We start from the raw sequence: 21910 nt of genomic DNA on the forward strand, positions 1-21910 counted from the left end.
CTTGGCCTTTGCTGCTTTTGTCCGGCTGTTGTTTACTGCTGCTTTCTTCTGCTTTCTCTTCTCGATCTTGCCCAGTGTGACTGCCGATATCCATTCCTACTGTTGGTGTCTCTTGGGGCCCACTACTTCCTGACAAGTTGACGTCAGTGTCTCTTTCACTTTCTGCCACTGGCTCTCGATGTCAGTCTCTTCTTCAAGCAGTTCTTGTAGTACTTGGTACTTGTTGGTGAGGGACAGCTTGAATTCTTCGTTTATCTTTGTGTCTTTCAGCAGGCTGATGTTGTACTTCTGCCTCTTTGTTGTTGCTTCCATCCAGTTCTTCTTCAGCTTTAGCTTCAGCCTGGCTACCAAAAGGTGGTGGTCAGATGCAACGTCTGCTCCTCTTTTCACCCTTACATCCTGTAGAGATCTCCTGAATTTCTTGGCCATGCAGATATGGTCGATCTGGTTCTCAGTCACATGATTTGGAGATACCCAGGTGGCCTTGTGTACTCTTTTGTGGGGGAAAATGCTGCCACCGATTACCAGATCGTTGATAGCACAGAAGTCTGCAAATCTCTCGCCATTCTCGTTCATCTCTCCTAATCCGTGTCTTCCCATCACTTCCTCGCATCCCGTGTTGTCTTGTCCGATTTTGGCATTGAAGTCACCCATGAGGATGTTTATATCTTTTTCTGGGTACTTGGCGATGACGTTCAGCAGTCTGTCGTAGAATTGATCTTTGGCTTCTTCATCGCCGTCATTGGTTGGCGCATAACACTGGATGATGTTCATCTTGATCTTCTTCTTCTTAGTCCTGAAGGATGCTGCGATGATTCTTGATCCGTGTGCTTCCCATCCTATCAGGGCTCGCTGCGCAGGTCTTGACAACATGAGCGCTACGCCTTCTGTGTGTGGAGCGTTGTCTTCTTCGTGGCCAGAATAAAGCAACATCTCTCCAGTGAGAAGTCTCCTTTGTCCTGACTGTGTCCAACGGGTCTCACTGATTCCAAGCAGTGTGAAGTTGTAGCTTTTCATCTCTGCTGCTACTTGTGTTGTTTTTCCCGTCTCATACATGGTCCTCACATTCCATGTTCCGACGTTGATGGTCCTGGTCGATAAAAGGGGGGTCGGCCTTGTGGCTTCCGTAGACTCACGGCTTTCACCACACGGCGTCATACATCCTCTTGGTGAGGACCCTTCCTCTCCCAGGGCAGTAATCTTTTGGTCTGTTGTTGGCGTTTCTGTAGCAAGCTTTGTTTTTAACGGGGTGGGGTTGCTAGCCCCACGCCCAACCCTCCTCCTTTCTCATCCGGGCTTGGGACCGGCCAAGGCGGAGTTATGAAGGGGGTACAGTGAACAGTAATTCACAACAATAAAGGCATACTAACAACAATACACGTCAGTAAATGTTCAACGACAAGCTGAGAATACACAACAAATAATTAACTACATAATGTATTGCGTTTTTTAAACGCTTTGTACAAGTAAACAGTAAACTGTTTTGTTATGGTTTCGTTTGTTGATGACATCAGCAAAACAAGTCCAAATGAAGTTGGGCGTGTGTAATATTTTTGTGGAATTAACTGAGACCTAAGATCTTCCAAAGAAGGGCAGCATAACACAAAGTGAAGTTCAGTTTCTTCAGCACATCTACATAATGGGCAAATAAGACCACAAACACTGAACTTACGATAACGAAGACAATGCAGTAAGATGTCGGAAATCCCTTATCTGAACCTTGTCGTGATGTATTTAAAATGCCTATCCATTTTCATTGATAAATAAGCTGGAATAGAATGCATATAATTGAACTGCTTATAAAACCTGAAACGATCGCTTTCTTGAACATTATTTGACCAATCTTGCCATCTACAATCAATTAATCTTGTACGAAACACGCGAATAAATCCATTTATGTCGCCTACCCCCTGCTGTAACCAAACATAGCCAAACCCCAGTTCATTTAATCTAACCCTAACCTTTGACACCCAGTTTGCCTTACCGCTAGAGTCAAGATCATATAACATGTTATAAGCTTTTTTCGGTAGCCTTGAATTTTCCATTTGTGTTATTTTTAACCAATAACTAATACATCTTACTGCGGGATTAAGATAGATCGGATACCTATTCGTCTCACCATAGATTAAATCATTTGGTGTTCTCATGGTGACTCCAAGAAACTTTTTTAGTGCAAATAGATGGACATTCTCACTGCAAGCAGCAGCATTAGAAAGACTCCAAATCTCCGCTCCATTCTGAACAATGGGCTGTACTTGGGAGTCAGTTTCATAAATAGGTCTAAATACTGATTTTCTACACTTGACAATTTTTGCATAATACAGAGTAATGCGTGCATGGCTCTACTTGCAAGATCTTTACGTGCAACCGTGAAACTCAATTTAGTTGAAAAATATATACCTAGGTATTTATAAGCATTCACTACAGGCATCACTATCGAGAGAGAGAGAGAGAGAGAGAGAGAGAGAGAGAGAGAGAGAGAGAGAAAGAAAATGAAAGCGTTGAAACTCAACTTTCTTTCTCCGCTTCAGAGAGAGAGAGAGGAGGAGGAGGAGGAGGAGGGTGGCAGAGAAAGACAGAGGATGACAGAGCGAGGGACAGAGACAGAGAGAAAGACAGAGGCTGACAGAGCGAGGGACAGAGACAGAGAGAAAGACAGAGGCTGACAGAGCGAGGGACAGAGACAGAGAGAAAGACAGAGGCTGACAGAGCGAGGGACAGAGACAGAGAGAAAGACAGAGGCTGACAGAGCGAGGGACAGAGACAGAGAGAAAGACAGAGGCTGACAGAGCGAGGGATAGAGACAGAGAGAAAGACAGAGGCTGACAGAGCGAGGGACAGAGACAGAGAGAAAGCCAGACAGACACAGAGTGGCACACCGTCAGTGATGATGCACGTGTACAGCCAGGGGGATTAACCTCCCAACAACCTTGGCAACAGAATGATTAGCAGACTTCCCCCAGTCCGTCAGACGTCCAGACAAACTAAATGACACGATAATGAGTTGAGGACCCGCGACAACAGGAACCATACCGACGGATAATACTCACTGCCCTTCCAACGGACAATACTCTCTCCCCTTCCAACGGACAATACTTATCTCTCAACCCGCCTTACCGGACTTGTCCACACAATTCTCATGAGCAGTGGCTGACTGACAGTCGTCAGGAGGGGAAGAGGGAGGAAAGATGAACACGGGGTTTTGTTTGTTTTTATTTAGGAGTACGTTGTTTTTACTTCCATGCATTTATTATTCTGCTCCGTTGGAAATTATATTGAGTAATGCTGAGGAAAAAAACAACAACAACCCAAAACAACAACAGGAACAACAACAACAATGTGGGAATCGTGCCTGCATATTCGTATACCATCGAACCAGTCTTCGTCCTTGCTGCTCGACATACACGATTTTTTTTTTTTTTTTTTTAACGTGAGAGACCTCTACTGATGGAACGCTCGGTCTTTACTTGCGTTCAAAGTGTTAATGTGGAGTTTAACGACCTTTGGAACAGAGCCCTTAAGGCCAAGCTGCACAGTGCTGGAGTGTTGGTTCAGAGAAGGTTGTGTTGTCGGAGGGGGTGAGTCCTGGATGTCAGTCTGGGTGGAAGGTCCCTTGTCCTTTTCCCCCTTTGCAGGGACGCACATACTCGGATGTCAGAGTAAGGTGCCTCACTCAACCGCTTCAGCTTCTTTCACGCCCGCACGCGGTAAGATGGGTGGAGAGAATAGGGGTGGGGGTGAGGTGGAGGGGGGAGGAGGAGCAACGGGAAGCAGTCGTTTTTATGCAAGGAAGCGAGTCTACATGCTAATCAGGTCAGGTGCGGAAGTCGCGTGACGTCAAACAATGCAGAACACATTTTCCCGAATCCAGTCACATGACGTGTTCGCACTGCCTTCACATCCTGATTAAGCTGGGCGTCATTTTCCAAGCTGGCGGCAGACTCGCTTCATAAAAATAAAAACATTTTCGATAAAATAAACGTCGAATATGTTCCAACACCTCAACAGCGACAAACTCACGGAGTGACTAGCCACCCAAGTGGGATGTCACACATTATCGATTTCTATCGATCGTCCGTAAAAAGAGCGAGAGGCCGGTCGGTATGACGCCCCATAATGACCCCACCCCCACCCAGAAATAACTCCACGGAGTCATTCATTGTGGGGAAGTCCTGAAATGACTCCAGTGGGCAGTTAGCCCCGGAAGACTAAAATCTTTGCCCTGAAATGACAACATGGCCTCAAAACCGATTTAAAAAAAACAAAAAAACAAAACAAACAAAAAATGGTAAGAAAGCACAAACAAGTGAATTACGAGGGAAAAACCCCCAGAGTGGATTAAGATTTGGGCAGACCCCAACAAATTCCAGTCATGTGAGAAAAAGCCCTCTGTGGCATGATAATTCAGTGTGGGTTGGGTTGGTAGCTTATTGACTCCCTTCAGTCATTCAGGGTCAATACCAGATTAACCCCACGCCAATACGTATGGTGTGCATTTAGGGCCATCTCTGGAGGGGGCGTGGGGGTGGGGAATCCAAGAAAAGTTATTTTGGTGCAGTACTTCTGGTCCCGATTAATTCCCTTGGAGCCTTTCTGGGGACTTCGAATTGAGTCATTCTAGTTCTGCCTAAAGAATGACCCTTCTTTACGTTTCATTTGTTCTGATTTAAAAAAAAAAAAAGAAGCCTTTTCCCCTTCTGTCCCATCATCAGCTCCATTTCAGTGGCACCACTCCCACGCCGCTCATTCCGAGTCCCCCATTTACAGCCACACCCGAGTTCGTCTATCGCACTCTCAGCGTCGGCAGTCCACAGGGAACCATTGTTGTTAGGTCGCCGGGAGGCCACACACCAGCTGGAATAACTTGGTGTCTCCAACAAAAAAGCCTGTTGCGGCATAACATGTGGCTGAGTGGAGATGTGGTTTGGAGGGGGGATATCGTGGGTCAGAGCAGAAAGACTCCATCAATAAAATTCATCATTTTTACAAACAAAAATACATCCAGAAATCGTACCGGGGCGAATTCAAAATACCACCCATCCTAAACATTTATGGGGAAAAATAAATCTAAAGAATACACGGGGTCGTTTTGAACCAATGAGTAATGACTCCCATTTCAAATGTAACCCCACCTCTCGTCTTCCAAGTCCATAAATACGTAGTTTTATAAAACACACCTTTTATCGGAAATTTTTTTTTTTTAAACCATACCGATGGAAAAAGAGGTTGGAGTAAATGCAAACATGAGTATGAGGAGCGTAAAAAATGAGGGTGGGTTAATATATGGCATGGAACGGAGTGAAAAAAAAGATTGGGGGTGCGGGAATACAATGGGGCACGGTGTAGTGTGTAAACAAAGGCCTGCCCTGAAATATCTCCAAGGGTTTCTGGGCTGAATCCACAGCGAGTCAGAACAGAGCCTGGAGTCATCTCCAGGCGATACCCTTGGGTTTACAGAGAAGTCAGTCAACACCATTCACACCACACAGTTGAGTGTCAAAGGCTGTCTCAGCAGTTGATGGCTCTAGAGACCGAAGTCTGGGTAGTGCAATACCAGAGACCGAAGAAATTATACGTTCTCTGGTGGTACTCTGAAGAGATTAGCATTGACGTCCTTGGTCTCGGTGACAATGCCTGGAAGAGAATTATAACTTTTTTTCTTTTTTTTTAAACTGACTTGGACATGTCCGACAAAACGAGGACAACAGAACCTTGTGTAACCATCGTATACTGTGTTGAACATATTATATGTTGAATTATTCATACTGACAGGTTACCACAACGGAGTCACACACACGCACACACACACACATTATATATATAGCTTTAAGAAAAAAAAACCACATCGTTAAGGACATCCCATTCATCACCCTCCTCTCTCTCTCTCTCTTCTCCCTTTCTATCAATCAACTGCCAAACGTCAGATCCTTGTCACACGGTCATACATGCACCACCCTGCTCTCTGCGCCTGTCTCTCCCTATTTCTCTTCATGATATCTTTGTGTGTGTGTGTGTGTGTGTGTGTGTGTGTGTGTGTGTGTGTGTGTGTTACTGTCCATTTTCTCTCTCCACCTCCCCATCCTTTTATCTCTGCCTGCACCCCTCTTCCTGTCCCCACTCAACAACCCCCCCACCCCTCTGCACTTTCGTTGGAGATGAGGCCGTCGCACATACCATTGAAGACTGGGTGAAGAGGATGGGCAGGAGAAGAATGGGGAGGAGGAGAAGAAAAAGAAAAAGAGGAGGCGGAGGAAGTCCACGCCTGAGCTTATCAGCATCCCAGTCAAAATGAAACTTTCAAAATGACCTTTCTCCCCCTATCCACCCACTACCCCCTCTCTCTTTCTTTGCACCCCATTCTTCCATCCTACCCTCGCTCCCTCTCTTCACTCCTCTCTTCCCTTCACACCATCCAGCCCTGTTACCCTCGTTCTCCCACTCCCCAAGAACCGAGTCCCACCCTCATCACCCAGAACAAAGCGGCAGCAGTGACCACAGCAGTACAGCAAGGAAGCTGACAGGAAGCATGGAAGGAAGAGGATTTGCTGGCAGCCAGAGAAGAAGAGGATGCAGTCACACGCTTGAGCAGTCATGAGCCACTGACTTGGAGTCTGACTCAGTCCAGCAGGGATGTATTATTTCTCTGTCTGGGGGTACTCACTCACTGGACTCATAAATAGAGCGGTGGCTTAGTAGTAATGCGCACGACTGGAAAGCGAGTGTCTGCGGGTTCGAGTCCCATGTGATATTATACGCACCGGGATTTTGACTTCCCCTCACTCAGCCTCTACTCCACTAGACCCTGAGTTATGGTCTGGGTGCAAGTCTTTCAGATGAGACAATAAACCGAGGTCCAGAGTGCAACATGCACTTAGCGCTCGTAAAAGAAACAACAGCAACGAAAGGATTCCTCCTGGCATTAAGTCTGATGAAAAAATTCCATTATGATATTAAACAAACACACATGCATTTTTGATTCAACTTTTTGGTCACAGCAGAGTACTTCGCCCAGTCAGAACGCGTCGCCACTGTACAGCGTCACCCATGTTTTCTCTCTCCTTTCTTTCTGTCTGCAAGTGCATATGTTTTATCATCTAAGTGGCTTCTTCTACATAATTTTGCCAGGGACAACCCATTTTCATGCCGTGGGTTCTTTTGTGGGTGCTAAGTGCATACTGCAAAAGGGATATCAGTCCATCGTCTCAACCAAATGACTAGCACCCAGACCACCACTCAAGGACTAGTGTTGGTGGGAGTAAAAATCACGGTCCGAAAAGGGAGCTCGAACCCCTGGACACTCGCTTCTTAGGTTATTACCAGCAGGCCACCGCTCCGCTCAGTCCAGTAGTGAACACACACACACACACACACACACAACCACACACACACACACGCACACACACACACACACACACACACACAATCCTCATCAAAACCATCCTGCCCACATTTACATGTATGGCTACACGTGGAATTGAAATTTACTTTGCCCGAACTTCGTCAGAGACGATCTGTCGTTAACTAAACCTGTTCAACACAGAGAGATGGGATGTAAATACTGGACCTTTACTTAACGCGCTTGCACAAACAGCGAAATAAATATACCAAGTAAAGATTCACTGTTTACCGTCGCTTTTCTGTATTTACCGGACAAATACCACCACCCTCACCAACACCCATCACCCCCTTCCCCTTTGCAATCTGTTTTCTGTTTAACTTTAAACCTCGTCAAGTCAAGCAGAGGTTAAGAGAGAGAGACGGATGGGGGGGGGGGGGTATAGAGAGACAGACACAATCTCACAGACAGAGAGATCCTCACAGAGAAACAAAAAATTGGGGGACAGAGAGAGAGAGAGAGAGAGAGAGAGACAGACAGACAGACAGACAGACAGGGAACCAAGCGCACTGAACTCCGGAGACGACCCCCTCCCCCAACACAGCCAACAGAAGGCAGTTGACCACGCGGCGGCCCGCCACACCACGCGACCCAGAAAAAAACGCCACCATAATCATCCGGGTTACAACGGGCAGCACGCGCAACGCACGCGCGCACGTTCCGAAAACAAGACGCCACCGACGGCCAACGAACGCTCTAAACCGCTCTGTTTCTTCTGAAGGCTCGTAACTCGTGGCAGTGGACAAGCAACTGTGGCTCCAATGATAGCTCTCTGTTTCACTCGTTCGTTACCCCTTTCTCCTCCTTTCTTTTCTGTTGTGATAAAAACATAACGTTTTCGTCGAGGAGTAAATTAAATGGTATGTGGTGGTCGTAGAGGGACTGTTTATTGTGGCCAAGTTTCTCTCGTTATGTTTTAGGTTTCGTTGTTTTTTCTTCTTTGTTTTCGATTTCCCCTGGCGTTGTTACTGTTGTGAATTAAGTAGTTCGAATTTTGGAGGATTTATTTTTTACGTGCTGGGGATTCGTTCTTCCGGAGATTCGAGCGTTATTTTGTGTGTTATTTTTGTAGTAGTACTCTTTGTTTTCTCATCATTTCTTCCTTGCCTTGGAGTTTGATATAAAGAGGTGGAACACTAGACTGTCTACTTCCAAAGTACGCGGTGAGATTTTTGTTTTGTTTTTTCAGTCCATCTGTCTTTCACTTTCCACTTCCGTCCTTTCTTTTCCTCTTTCTTTCTTCTTCCTCTTCACTTTGAAATTTCCTATTTTTGATGAACTGAATTCACTTTGCAATCTCATTCCGAAACCGTAATTATTCACAAAAATAACACACACATTCGCACACACCTATCTCTTTATACACATATGCATATATATGCTCTTTCTCCCTCTCTCTCTTTGTCACCCCTACCCTGCCTCCTCCGCCTCCCCTCTTTCTTCATTCCCTTATTCTTTCTCTGTCACTGTCTGTCTGTCTCTCTCTCTCTCTCACAAGAATCAAGAATATTTCATCCTTTCACCCCTTTTGGGGCATTGAGGATATTATATAACAGCAATAGTATTTTACACCAAGATTAAACACAAACAATTAAAATAATATAACTATCAGAAACAGAATACAAACTATATGAAACACAACATAATGCACACGCGCACACCGTTGGCAGAAAACGCGAAAAAAAAAATCTTAAGCGAAAAACCTTATAAACACAGTCTTTTGGTGGTGATCAGACCGTCAAGAATAACAACTGTTGACCTGTCAAGTTCTAAGTCAAAATAACTAATTTTTCCGTGTTAAAAATATTGGCAAAAAGAGCCACCAAACAAACAAACAAACAAAAAAACTAACAACAACAACAAAAAACAAAACAAAACCAAGCACAATGAGATACATCAACCAGATTAACAGAAATTATCAAACAGTAAAGAAATCACCAAAAAAATTAAAAGAAACTAACCAGCATTTGCTTTTCGTTGAATAATCGACTGAATGTATACTTGAAATGGTCAACCAATTAAGGGGTGGAAAGCACACGTTCTCATTGCAGAAACGCGCGCGCATACACACAAACACAGCATGCGTAACAAAAAACGAAAATGAAACAATTGATTCTGCATGCCCTTTCCCAGATTATATTATCCATTTCATTCTACAGAGAATAATACTTGTGTCATCTTGTTTTTTTCCTGCGCATAGTAAAAAAAACAACAAAACAAACAAACAAAAAACCAAGAAAAAAGGAGAAAAAAAAGGGGGGTCGGGGTAGGGAGCGGGTGAAAGGTACTACAGCCCTTAACAGCCATCGCGGCGGCGAATTCATACCCCGTGTGTCTGTGGGTCAGAACAAGACGGCGGAGTCCAGTCTTCTCCTTCCGCCGTTTAAACATTCCCCATCTCAAGCCAAGTACCCACTCACACGTGGGAAGAGTGAGCAAAATGGGAGTAAAGTGCCTTTCCTAAGCACACAACACCATGCTGATACGGGGCCTTAAACCCTGGTCACTGGTGACCACTGGATCAGAAGTCAAACGCGTAAGCTATTCTGCTACGGCACATTTGCGTGGTTTTATGGGGATACTATTTTTGTTGTCAATTACTGATGAAGCCAAGCGCTCAGCTGGCTTCAGATACTGTTTCACGCACAAGCTGGATAGCAGACGCCTTTTTCACAACTGACCTGCCAGTCTTCAACAACCCGCGCAGAACACGTGACGCCATTTCAAATTGTAAAAGTAAAGCTCCTTTTAAACAATTGCTCCTAAACATCTATTAAATCAGGTCTCTGTATTGTTTGCTGCAATATTATATTTGTTGTGCTTACACACACACTTTAATCAGTTAGAAGCATATTTGGTTTCAGTTTAATCATTAGTCAGTGCAAAGATTTCAATTGACACTAAGCTTACATTTGGTCCTCTTGTCACATATAATGCTACAGTTTACAATTCTACAAGTGACTGTTGTTAGAAACTAAAACCACACAGAGTGTTTGGATGAGAATAGATCAGTCATTTATAAGATACAAAGCCGATCTTCATTGTCGACACTTAATGACATTCACTGCACACCTAGTGTTGCTTGACGGCTTTGACTGAAGTGAAAACTGTGTTTCTGACACACCGTATTTAATTAAATATCTCTTTTGTCGGATCAGTAAACTATAAGTATTATATACTAGCAGAATCGTCGCAATTCCATCTTTAAATCTATACCATGTGTCATTGTGTGTTTGCCAACGTTAAACTGATTTAACGCTGTTTGTAATTTTCAGCGACAAGCTCGCTAAAACTTACCCTTTTCAGGTGACTTAAATTAAGATTATAGATTCATCTTAATTATCAACACTTCATTTTAAACTCAGTAGAAAGTAGATGTTGAGCTCTTTGTTTTGCAACCAATCCAATGTAAATCGGTTCAGGAATAATTTAGAAATCTATCACTGAACACCTTGTAACAAACACACATTATTCAAATATTAAGCCCGATAGGCCCGGTTTGCTTCGCAGCACATGCGGGTGTCATTGCAGTTCGCTTGTCTTGCATAAATAGCCACAGCAGGTGATGACTGGTCACTTTTCACCTGGCCAGTCACTGGCTAGAGCCTGCTCTCTCTCTCTCTCTCTCTCTCTCTCTCTCTCTGTCACAAGCAGTGTGTGTTGCCGCAAGAGGCCAACATCTTGCTACATATTGCTGTAAGTATTGTGTGTAAAATGTGCTGTAGTCACAGCTCAGCTATGATTGATCAAGAAAATCGCCATGTCGTCATATGCTTGGAGCAGTATTCCATTTCATTCTTTTCAACTTCACAGTCAGTGACGTCTATGGACACTGATAGTTTGTTCCAGAATGTTCTGGCGCGTTCTTTCTCATTTGCTGTCACTGATAGTTAGGTTACTTATCCCTTATCTGGCTTCAGTGGGGGAGATTAAAATGTTGAGCACTAGCTAGCTATGTTGATATTTGGCTTTGATGCAACGGATTACTTGTGAAAGTTCATTCACCACTTTATGGTTAAGCCATGGCAGTTCTTCTGATTTTTGTGTTGTGCACTGATTACTATCTGGTCTCTCAGTTTGCCAGTATTCTATCAAAGCCACTTATTCTATTGTTTATTATTAATGTATTATTTCACATGCTGATATCAGTTGTACTGCTACAGTGTGCTCAGTACTCAAAGATGTTTGTAGTATTCTGTTGTGGTGATTACAAGATAGTGTTGGATTAATATCAGTTATTGGTTAAAACCATCTGATATGTAAATGTATCACAGTCTGTTAACTGTAATTTAGTGATTATGTTCTCTCCTATACGGCTTACTCCAGTATAGTGCTACATAATAACTGATTCATTTGAGTTACTTTGACACAGTATGATCTTTATTTAAATCTATACTGTCAGTGTACTTTCACTAAATCAGCTTAGCTTTAACCACTTTATCTACACTGTTTAACTGTCTGAGAAATGTCATTTGATGTCAGAGTTTGGTCTTCACACATATGCATTATCTTATGTTATGTTGTTGCCTATCCCAAACTGAGTGGTGGTCTTTCCATGTAATATGTATACATGTGCTACATTTCCATTCCTGACATGTTTTACTTATATTTTGTTACTTGTGTCTTAACAGTGCACTGTCTTCTTGATCTCTTTTCCTCTCCTTCTTTACTTAATATTGTAAATAAAACAATAAGAAAAAAAACCTTTAGTGACTGGCCGTCTATATGTTCCTGGGCTGCGCGTGGATATTTTCTATCCTTTAATTCAGTAAACCATCAATAATTCTTTTGTACTGTCCCCTTCTGTAACAATACCACTCAGGTACATGGCTACACTATTACTGCTGTTGTTACTGTTGTTGTTTCCCTACTGTCTCCCCGTCAAGGTGTGTGCCTGACAGAGTCACGTTCAGTTGTAGGCGGAAACACCGGAGACTGGATGTAATCAATCATTGCGATCTTAAAAGCCTCTCTTTTTTTTCTTCTTCTTTTTTTTTTTTTTTTTTTTTAAACATATCAAAGTCTGTTTCTTTAGCGTTTTCTCTCGCGCTTTTCTCTGTCTCTTTTTCTCTCTTCCTCCACCTTTTCTCATTCTCTCAAGCGTGTGTTCCTTATGATGCCCCACCCCCCACACCCCTCCGAGTCCTAGACATGTGATCGAAATTCATATCTTACAACAGAAGCAGCAGAAGTAGCAGCAGCAGCTATAGAATAATTGTGGCATTAGCAGCGATAACAGAGGTAGTACCAGCAAGAGTAGTAGTAGTAATAGTAGCAGCAGCACCACCACCACCAGCAGAAGTGGCAGTAGCAGTAGCAGCAACAGCAGCAGCAGTAGCAGTAGGAGCAGCAGTTGTAGTAGTACAGTGTGATGAGCCCACTTTGGTGTGATGTGCTCCACCCCAAATGTTCCCATACGCCCTCCCCGCCCCTCCCATGCCCTAACCCCCCTGGGACCCGCTGTCTCTCTCCAACCCCAATCCCCCACCACCCCATCCCCAACACCCCCAAACCGTAATTAACCCACCCAGCACAAACACCAAAAGACAAAAACAGAGAGGTGGTGTCACGGACACGTCCAATCAATACACGAACTGCTCGAGGGAAGTGGAGGGCGGGTGGAGGATTCTCTCTCTCTCTCTCTCTCTCTCTCTCTCTCTCTCTGTGCGTGTGTGTGTGTGTGTGTGTGTGTGTGTGTGTGTAGGTTGCTTCCCTCCACCCCCATCCCCCCACCACACACACACACCCTAACCCCCATAAAAGAAAATACATAAGTGGAGGGGAGAAAGAGATGGAGGAGAGGTAAATAATAAAAACAGAAAGAAAGGAAAGGAAACGGCGTGGAGGAGGGATAAAAAAAGGGGGGGGAGGGGGGGTGCGGTGGGGGTAAGGGATGTGTAAAAGAAATGAAAGGAGATAGGAGAGAAGGGGTTAAACACAGAAAAAAGTGGACAGACTAGGAGGAATTTAAAAAAAAAAATAACAAAAAAAAAAAAAAAAGAACAGAAAAAAAAGATGGGAGGACAGGAGGGATACACAAAAACAAGGGGTGAAGCCTTGATGTTCACGCGTTATTCCTGCGGGTTTCAAGACTTCAATACCACAAGAGTGGTTACCAGTACTTACATATAATTATACAACACACACACACACACACACACAAACGCACATTCACACAAACGCACGTACGCGCGCGCCCACACACATACAGAGGTTTATGGAAGGGGTGTGGGTGTGGTTGTGGTAGCAAAGGAAGCAAGAAACAGCGGACGGATGGGTCAGGGTAGTGTGTCTCTTGTTTCTAGAAACAAGAAGAAAAGAAAAAGAACAACGAAAAACGCTTACTTCTACCCCACCCCCTACTCCCCTTTACCACCACCTCACACTTTCAGCCTTCCCACCCACCCCTTCCCATGATTACACACCTTGTAACAGTCCCCCCCCCCCCCCCCCCCCCCCCACCCGATTCCCTAAGTGGACCCCAAAATAATGGTTGTGGCGTCCCAAATGGCCGACGTCCATTTTCTCCACTCCACCGTACTGCGGTATGGTTTGAGTGGGACAAGTCGTAGGGGGAACAGTGGGGCGGGGTTAGAGGGATGGAGGGAAGAGGGTGGAGGGGGGGGGGGGGGGGGGGGGCGGAGCTGGGCGGAAATTGTACGTATGGGTGAGAGAGGGGGAAATGGAACGTTGGAGTGTATTATGTAGTGGTTGTGGGGGTTGGGGGGGGGGGGGGGGGAGCCAGCGAAAACTGAATGTTGAGCGCATTAAAGAGGACTTCTCTAAGTAAACCCACCATTCTATAGCTCTTTAATAATTACACCAGAAGGGTGTGTGTGTGTGTATGGTGGGGGGATGGGGGTGGAGGGAAGCAACCTACACACACACACATTACACACACACACACACACACACTGCAGATTTTTTTCTCTTTTTTTTTCTTGTGTGTGTGTGTGCGTGTGTAATCATCGTGTTTATTACTATTATTAAACACACGGTACCGGATAATGGCTTATTTCCGTGGTAAGGCATAGGTAAATACCTCTCTCTCTCTCTTTCTGTTTTTCCCCTTCTTCTTTTCAACGTAGGAAATATATATTTCGATACGCAGTGCTTGCTAATGGCGCAAAATTGTCTGATTATTAAATTATACTCTTTCTGAAATGTGGAATTTGTGTATGTTTTTTGGGCACGGTATTACAGACGGAAAGACAGAAAAGGGAAAGAAAGAGGGAGTAGGCGAGAGGCAAGGAGTGGAGAGAGAGAGAGAGAGAGAGAGAGGCGGGGGGGGGGGGGGGGGGGGGCGGGCAAATGTGATGTTTGAAATAGTCTTAATGCACGGAAGTCTTTTCTTTTTTTCTCTCTCTCTCTCTTCTTCTTCTGAACTGATTTTGTTAGCAATGATTTGCCGATTCCATTTTGATGATAATTGTATGCTTCTTCCTATTCTACCTCTCTTCTTCTTAACTAAACACACACACACACACACACACACACACGCTTGTGGGAAGAGTGCTTTTGTACTGTGTTTTGTTGGTGGTGTTGTTTCCATCTCTCTAATATCACTAATAGTGAAGACGACGTTAGACAACAGAAACAAGAAGAACCACTCCATTACGCACACTTTGCAGTGTTTATTTGTTTCCCTGCTTGAATGTAATTAGCCAGTGTAAATCTTCTTCGTGCCCTGTGGTATATGATATGGTCGCCACTGCTGCCTGCCTTGTGCTGTCTTACCTCGCTGGTTCCCCCATCCCCAAGCTATGGCCGTTCTCCTTCAGTTTTTCTTCGTTTTCAGTCTTTCACCGTGTCCTCTGCTTTCAATGTTGCAGCATTTCTTAAAAGGTTTCTTTTTAACCGAATTAGGTGCTCCGTGTATTTGCTTGTAAGTGCCCCAAGTTTCAGTTTCAAGGAGGCTTTAAAGCGTGAGGACTGATCCATTCACACTACAGCACGTCTGCTGAAATAAAAAGAAAGGAAGCAGAGGCCTGACCAATGCACAGACGCAACGCTGTGGTCACACGTTGAGAGCTTACCAACTTGTGTATGAAAAACAGAACACAAAAATGAAATAACGTAACACAATAAGTCCCCTTAGTTTAAGCCAGTTCAGTGACCTGGAGTTTTCGTAAAAACAGATGAGTCAGACTTACCTCACTATGGACAATATACAAGTTAGGACTATGACAATAATTCTGACAATACGCCAACGCCGACTCCCTTTCCACACCTCTCTCTCTCTCCCCTTTCATCTTTCTCCCTCTGTATCTCTCTCTTCCTCCCTTGTGCTCTGTGCTCGCTCTCTCTCCCTACGGAGAGGGGCAGTACAGAGTGTCTGGAACAGCTGAATTGTCCTGTTTTGCCCCCTCTCTCCCCGCTCCCCAACCCCCATCTGTGAGTGCCAGTCAGCTCAACAGTGTTGAAATGTGTGTGTGTGGGGGGGAGAGGTGGGGGCAGGCGTGCGTGTGTGTGTGTGTGTGTGTGTGTGCTCGCGCGTTCTCTCTCTCTCTCTCGTGGGTGCGGTAGGGAAAGGAATTGGGGGTCGGTGGGCTCAGTGGGAGGTTTGGGTTGACCAAGGAGTCAGTGTCGGTACGAGGTGGACAGTTAATGCAAGGTGCGCTCGCTGTTTTGAAATAACTGACAAACCACAGGAAACATTTTTTTTGTGTGGATACAATTAACAGCTTTTACGACAATCCACCACTGATATATCATCTCTCTCTCTCTCTCTCTCTCTCTCTCTCACACACACACACACAACGATGGGGGTGGGTGGGGGTAGGGGGTAGTGGTTTTGGGAGGAGACAGGAAGATGACCCCAAACGGCGTCAAGTCCGCCACTCTCAACACGCACGTCTCCCAAAGGTTCCTTCAAAACCAGCCGCTGAATTCTCAATTCTCAAATTATCCCGTAACAACAGCAACAACAACACCAGACTTAGCTGTGCGTGAATGGGAAAAGACGTGTGAAAAATAACAAACCCTCCCCACGCGAAACCCCTTCCCGACACTCCCCGCTGTCTGCAATTGCCCCCATTCATCCCCCCCCTCCCCCAAACAACCTCCCGTTAAAAACAGGACGCTCACTGGCGCCAGTCAATTGCACACACTCAGCCAGGAGTCTCCAGAGATTCTGTGACGGTCTGCACACACTTCACAAAACATTACGGAACACCTGGACTGAACAGTCACTGGGGGAAGGGGGTGGGGGTGGACGTCGACGACACTTCTGCAAGCGACTACGCCTGTTTCGTTTACCGGGGTGACGTGGATTTTCTCAGTGTCGTTCTTTGATTATTGAATTAAATGTCCGTCCAAAGCGAATTGGTTTGGTCCATCCATCTTAGTGCGACTTCCGTGTGGAAAACTGGTCCTTAACTTTTAGTGAAATCTGTAGCACACCCACCTCCATGGTCCTTACTGTTGCAGCCACTGGCTACTCATGCTGCTACCCCCTAGCCAGCCAGGCAGCCAGGCAGGCAGATGTATCAAGTAATTAGCTAGTTGGTTGCGGGGCGATAATACAATTATACAGCGGTCAGATGATTAGCCGTTGCCTTCAGTTCAGTTAGGTTTTTTAGGCTGTGCAGCTTGGGAGGAACGCTTTCGAAACGGGACAGAAGGAAGAAGTCTAAAATAAGTGGATAAAACACAAATAAATACATAATGAAATACATAAAAACCACAAAATCGAAAATAAAAGCCTTTCTCTTCGCCTTCATCTTCACATCTGTTAAATTCTTCATTACAATTATTATTATCATCATTATTTTAATCTGTTTTTAATCAGTGGTGGTGGTGGTTGTGGTTGTATTAATATTAGTATCATCGTCATTACTATCACTAATGATCAGTGTCACTGCTGCTGTTCGTTGCTAAAGGCGCAGTCGACCAATTTAATGAACAAGACAAAGTTTCTGAAGTCACCAGATGCCTCACGTTCATTCGATCAGTTTCATTTGTCTGAAGCCATGTTGGGCTCCAGTGGACTTGCAAAAACAACTTTCCAATGAACTGTTGAGGGAGCGAGACGGAGGGGAAGACAGGAAAAAAAAAAAAAAAAAAAAAAAACCCAAACAAACAAACAAACAACTAAAAACAAAAGAAAAACACGATGGATTGACAACATTGCAGAATGGGCAGGAAAACCATTTGTAGACACCCAGAAAGAAATAGAAAAGAATGGAGGGCTGGACAACACAGCAGAGCAGACAGTGGATCTTGTCTTCTTTCTCCTGGCCATGTCGCAGAAGACTAAGAGACCCGTCTCCAGTCCAGTCTCTATCTTTTGTAGTGATGACAAGCAATGACAGAAATACCGCAATCAGTGTCGGTGTTTCTAACACTGCGGGATGAGGCGCCACACTTCATGGGCTGACAGTTCACGTCCACAAAGGTTTGAAAAAGCCACATGTCATGAAATCATAAGTTGGTTTGTTCTACACATTGATGTGTGTTTTTTCCCCTTCAAATGCACGTTCACGGCACTTTTATCATATCATTATGATTATCGTAATTTCTATGATGCATTGCATACAGTGTATCAATGTCATCCTCCTTCGGAAAGAGGCCTTTGCCGTTGTTTGAATAAAACATGTTCCTTTTCTCTTCACTCATCAAACACACACACACACACACACACACACAACTCTCTACACTCCCGCCACCTACTTTGGCAAGCCTAACGAGTTCTATTCACTGACCGAAAAACAGCTGTGTCTGGTAGTAGGCTATATATCCGTTCTACACACTACCATTCCGAGGTAATGTCGGCTAGCAACGTACTGGAAGTAACCACACACCACTACCCTTTCTTCTTCTTCTTCTTTTATTTATTTATTTATTTATTTTAAAGCCACTATCACCTCCTTTTGTGCAAATCTTCTCATTTATTTAATATATGAAAGAACTTATTTCGGGACTATTTGTGAAACACAACAAAAACCCCCATAGATTATGCCCACTGTCTGTCTCTTAGTTTTACAAAACACCATTGTCGGTTTCAATGATTACACTGCGCGACAACCACACCCACACACACACAAATCCAGACACAGACGCACACATACGTCACCTTAATCCACTCACACAATCCCCAACCTATTCTTACCATAGACTTACGTACGAGTAAAACATAAAAAAAACATTCCTATAAAAAAAATAAGGAAGAGTCCTGGCTACTACCCTTCGGTGGCCTGCAAGAAGGTGAACAAGAGAGGCAAGGCCTTCAAGACTCACTTGTGATACACTTTTAAAAAATCTAATCGTTAAAATGTGTTCTGTATTTGTTATTATAAAGCTTCGGGTTAAAAAAAAAGAAAAGAAAAAAAGTCCTGACGGCAGATTCGAACCCCGCGTGTTCGGGTGAGAAGAAACTGTCTTACCCAATACACTATCGGGGCTCCTTAACTGACGTTAAAAAATTTAACATTTAAACATGCTTTTTTAAGGGCGATAAATCGACTGCGGTATTCACAGTGAAAACGCTGTTTAAATCATATTATTCTGGTGTATCTTGGGCATTCAAAAAATCTTTAAGGGCAATTAAAAATTCTTTTTTAAGTCCGCGGTAAAGGAGACGTGGCTATCGCACTGCAACATTTAGCCGTTTTCTCTGGATCTAGCTAGATGTACAAGTTTTGTTACACCCGGTACAGCACGGTCGATTCAGTTTCTCTTTTATGTTCAATCTAGTTTTATAGTTTTAAAGTTGATATGAAAATTGAGTATTTTGTTAAACTAATAACATGTAGAGCCAAGTACAAGTACTTCTAAACGTCGTATGAAGTGAAAAGGACTTCATTTTGAGAAAAGTCAAGACTGGAATTTTTTACGTTTCATCAAGGGTATTAACTCTCATGGTTATTTTAAACTGTGAATTCCAACTGATTTTGTGGATATTTTTATCGCAGTTTGGGGCATAATCCAGTAAGTGATGAGGCGTTGACAAATCTTTCTCTGAATAAATATTTAACAGTCTCCTTCTCCAACTTTCCATCATATGTTATCGTGTATTGTCGACTGAATATAGGATTGAACGGGCAGGTCAACAACTTGAAACAAAATGGCGTCCTTGCCGTTCGCGAAGAATATGTGCACACGCTTTGAATATGTATAAATATGTGTACGCAATTGATTTTTGCCCATGACCTTCAGGGCTCAGCCAACAGATCTATAAAGTCCACTCGTAGTACTGATTTTAGTATTTTCCGAAAAAGACCACTTGGCCGAACGAACGTAGTGAAAGCCCTGTACACTGAGAGTAAAACACACAAGCTTTTTATGTATCGAGTATTATTTCAAAATGTAATGTTTAAGATGAGAAAGATCAGTTTAAAGCAAATTAAGTCCCCTAGCATTAATTACAGATTAATTTCCCTTTTTTACTATCTGCACCAAAACGTTTGCAAAATAAATAAAACTTCCATGCTTAGCAAAAGAAGTTCCTGTTTGAACAAAAAATGATAAAAAATGACTGCTCTTGTTGTGTCAGAATATCAGATCGAAGAGCCAAGTTTAGATAATAAAAAAATATATATATAAATATAACAGTAAATTCAGTTTGCATATAATCTGGCTTCTTTTTAAAAAAAAAAATTGTGCCCATCTCAGAGGTGCAATATTGTTTTTAAAAAGATGACTGGAAAGAACTGAATTCTTCATATTTTTATGCCAAATTTGGTGTCAACTGACAAAGTATTTGCAGAGAAAATGGCAATGTTAAAGTTTACCACGGACACACAGACACACACAGACAACCGAAAACCGGGTTAAAACATAGACTCACATTGTTTACAAAAGTGAGTCAAAAGAGAAAAAAAAGCATTAAAAAGGAGAACTAAATGATAAAAGAAAGGGACAGATGGCAATAACGAATAGTTATATAGAACTATACATACTAAAACGCACATTACAAACTGTACATACATACATGCAAGCCCCACCCCCCCACAGACACATACTCCAGTAACAAGGTCAGAAGAAAGCCAGGGACTGTGGTAGAGGACAAACACACATGGCCAAAAACAACAGCACAGCACAAGTCATGCTCGGTGCTACAATTTCTACGATCTCTGGTTCACGGTGCTGTACTCCTACCTACATCCTCTTGGAAACAGGGGGATAAAGGGGGGGGAGGAGAGGGAGAGGGGAGGGAGGGACAGAGAGAGAAGGGGCAAAGAGAGGGGGGAAAGAAGGAAAGAAGGGGAGGGAAAGGCGCAGCCAGAGACAGAGAGAGAGAGATAGGGGGAAAGAGAGAGAGAGAGAGAAAGAAACAGAGAGAGACAGAGAGAGAAAGAAACAGAGAGAGACAGAGATGGGGAGAGAAACAGACGGGCTGTGGCCAAGGACAGACTAATACCACACAGCCAAAAACAACAACGCTCTGGAAATGGGCTGTGCAATGCACACCAACATCCTTACAGAGATAGGGGGGGGGGGGCGAGAGAGTCAGTGAGAGAGAGAGGGGGGGGGGGGGGAGGAAAGGAAGGAGAGAGAGAGATGTCGCGAAAAAGATCAGCACAAACTCAACCACCTACGCTCCAACATGCTGAAGCCAGAGAAGTCCTCAAAGCCTCTGACGGCAGCTCATTCCTTGCTGACCTGGCCATCACACAGACACAGACACACACCTCCCCCTATCTTCCCTATCCCCACGTGCAGGGAGAACTGAAACCCACAGAAGCATCACAAATGCAGACAATGAGCTTCTGGCAGCCACAGCTCCGTCCTTCCTTCCCGCCATGCACAGCACGGAATAGAATTAGTCCCCACCACCTCTACTATCCACGGACTTGAAAGGACATGGACATAATGATAATACTTAACCCCTTGAATACTCAGCCTTGGTGAAACGATAACAATGTACAATACCCCATGGTACACTTTGTGTATATTCCAATGGTGTAATTCAGTTTACCGAACAACATATCAAAGGTAAAGCAATCCCAAGAGGAAGAAGTCAGAGGCAGAAGAGTGAAAGAGAGAAGGAGAGTAAGAGACAGAGACAGACAGACAAGGACAGAGACAGAGATCAAGAGAGGTATAGACACGGAGAGTCAGACAGACGGAGACAGATAAACAAACTCAGAGACTGTCTTGGAAGAAAATTAAACGAAAGAAGACAGCCACCACCATTAATATGACGACAACACACTTTCATCAGCAGTCGTCAGCAACTACCACACTGATAATCCGACTCCCTCTCTCCCCCGTCTTTCCTCAGCGTTGACAGACAGTCACATGCATCGTCCATTCAGCATTGTGACTGATGCTGTTGGCGGACCAGCCACCAATCAAAAGGGCTGTCACAGGCTGTTTCCGTTAGAGGGGAAGCTCCCCTGCTTTCAGTTCCACCCTATGACAGACACGGCACCACCTCACAATGAGTGTGTGTGAACAGCTGTCTGGACCAGTCTACCGGTACTGGGCCTATCGTCTGCTGACCGCTCACTTCCTTCACAGGTCGCGTCATTCTGTTGATGGGGGTCTTCAGTCAGTGGACTTCGTGTGACA

General features: G+C 44.1%; 2 protein-coding genes across 3 annotated transcripts in view; one reads left to right on the forward strand and one right to left on the reverse strand.

The window, feature by feature from the left end:
• LOC143277886 (centrosomal protein of 78 kDa-like) overlaps positions 1 to 21910 on the reverse strand; it is a 191440-nt gene that overhangs the window by 73596 nt on the left and 95934 nt on the right. The gene's annotated exons all lie outside the window — the stretch shown is intronic.
• Positions 8162 to 21910, forward strand: part of LOC143278090 (uncharacterized) — a 54988-nt gene continuing 41239 nt past the window's right edge. The window contains exon 1 of the mRNA XM_076583124.1: positions 8162 to 8552. The gene's annotated coding sequence lies outside the window, so the exon portion shown is untranslated. The remainder of the gene's footprint in view (positions 8553 to 21910) is intronic.

The sequence above is a fragment of the Babylonia areolata genome, chromosome 35 (genome assembly GCF_041734735.1).
Source record: "Babylonia areolata isolate BAREFJ2019XMU chromosome 35, ASM4173473v1, whole genome shotgun sequence".
NCBI lineage: Eukaryota > Metazoa > Mollusca > Gastropoda > Neogastropoda > Buccinidae > Babylonia > Babylonia areolata.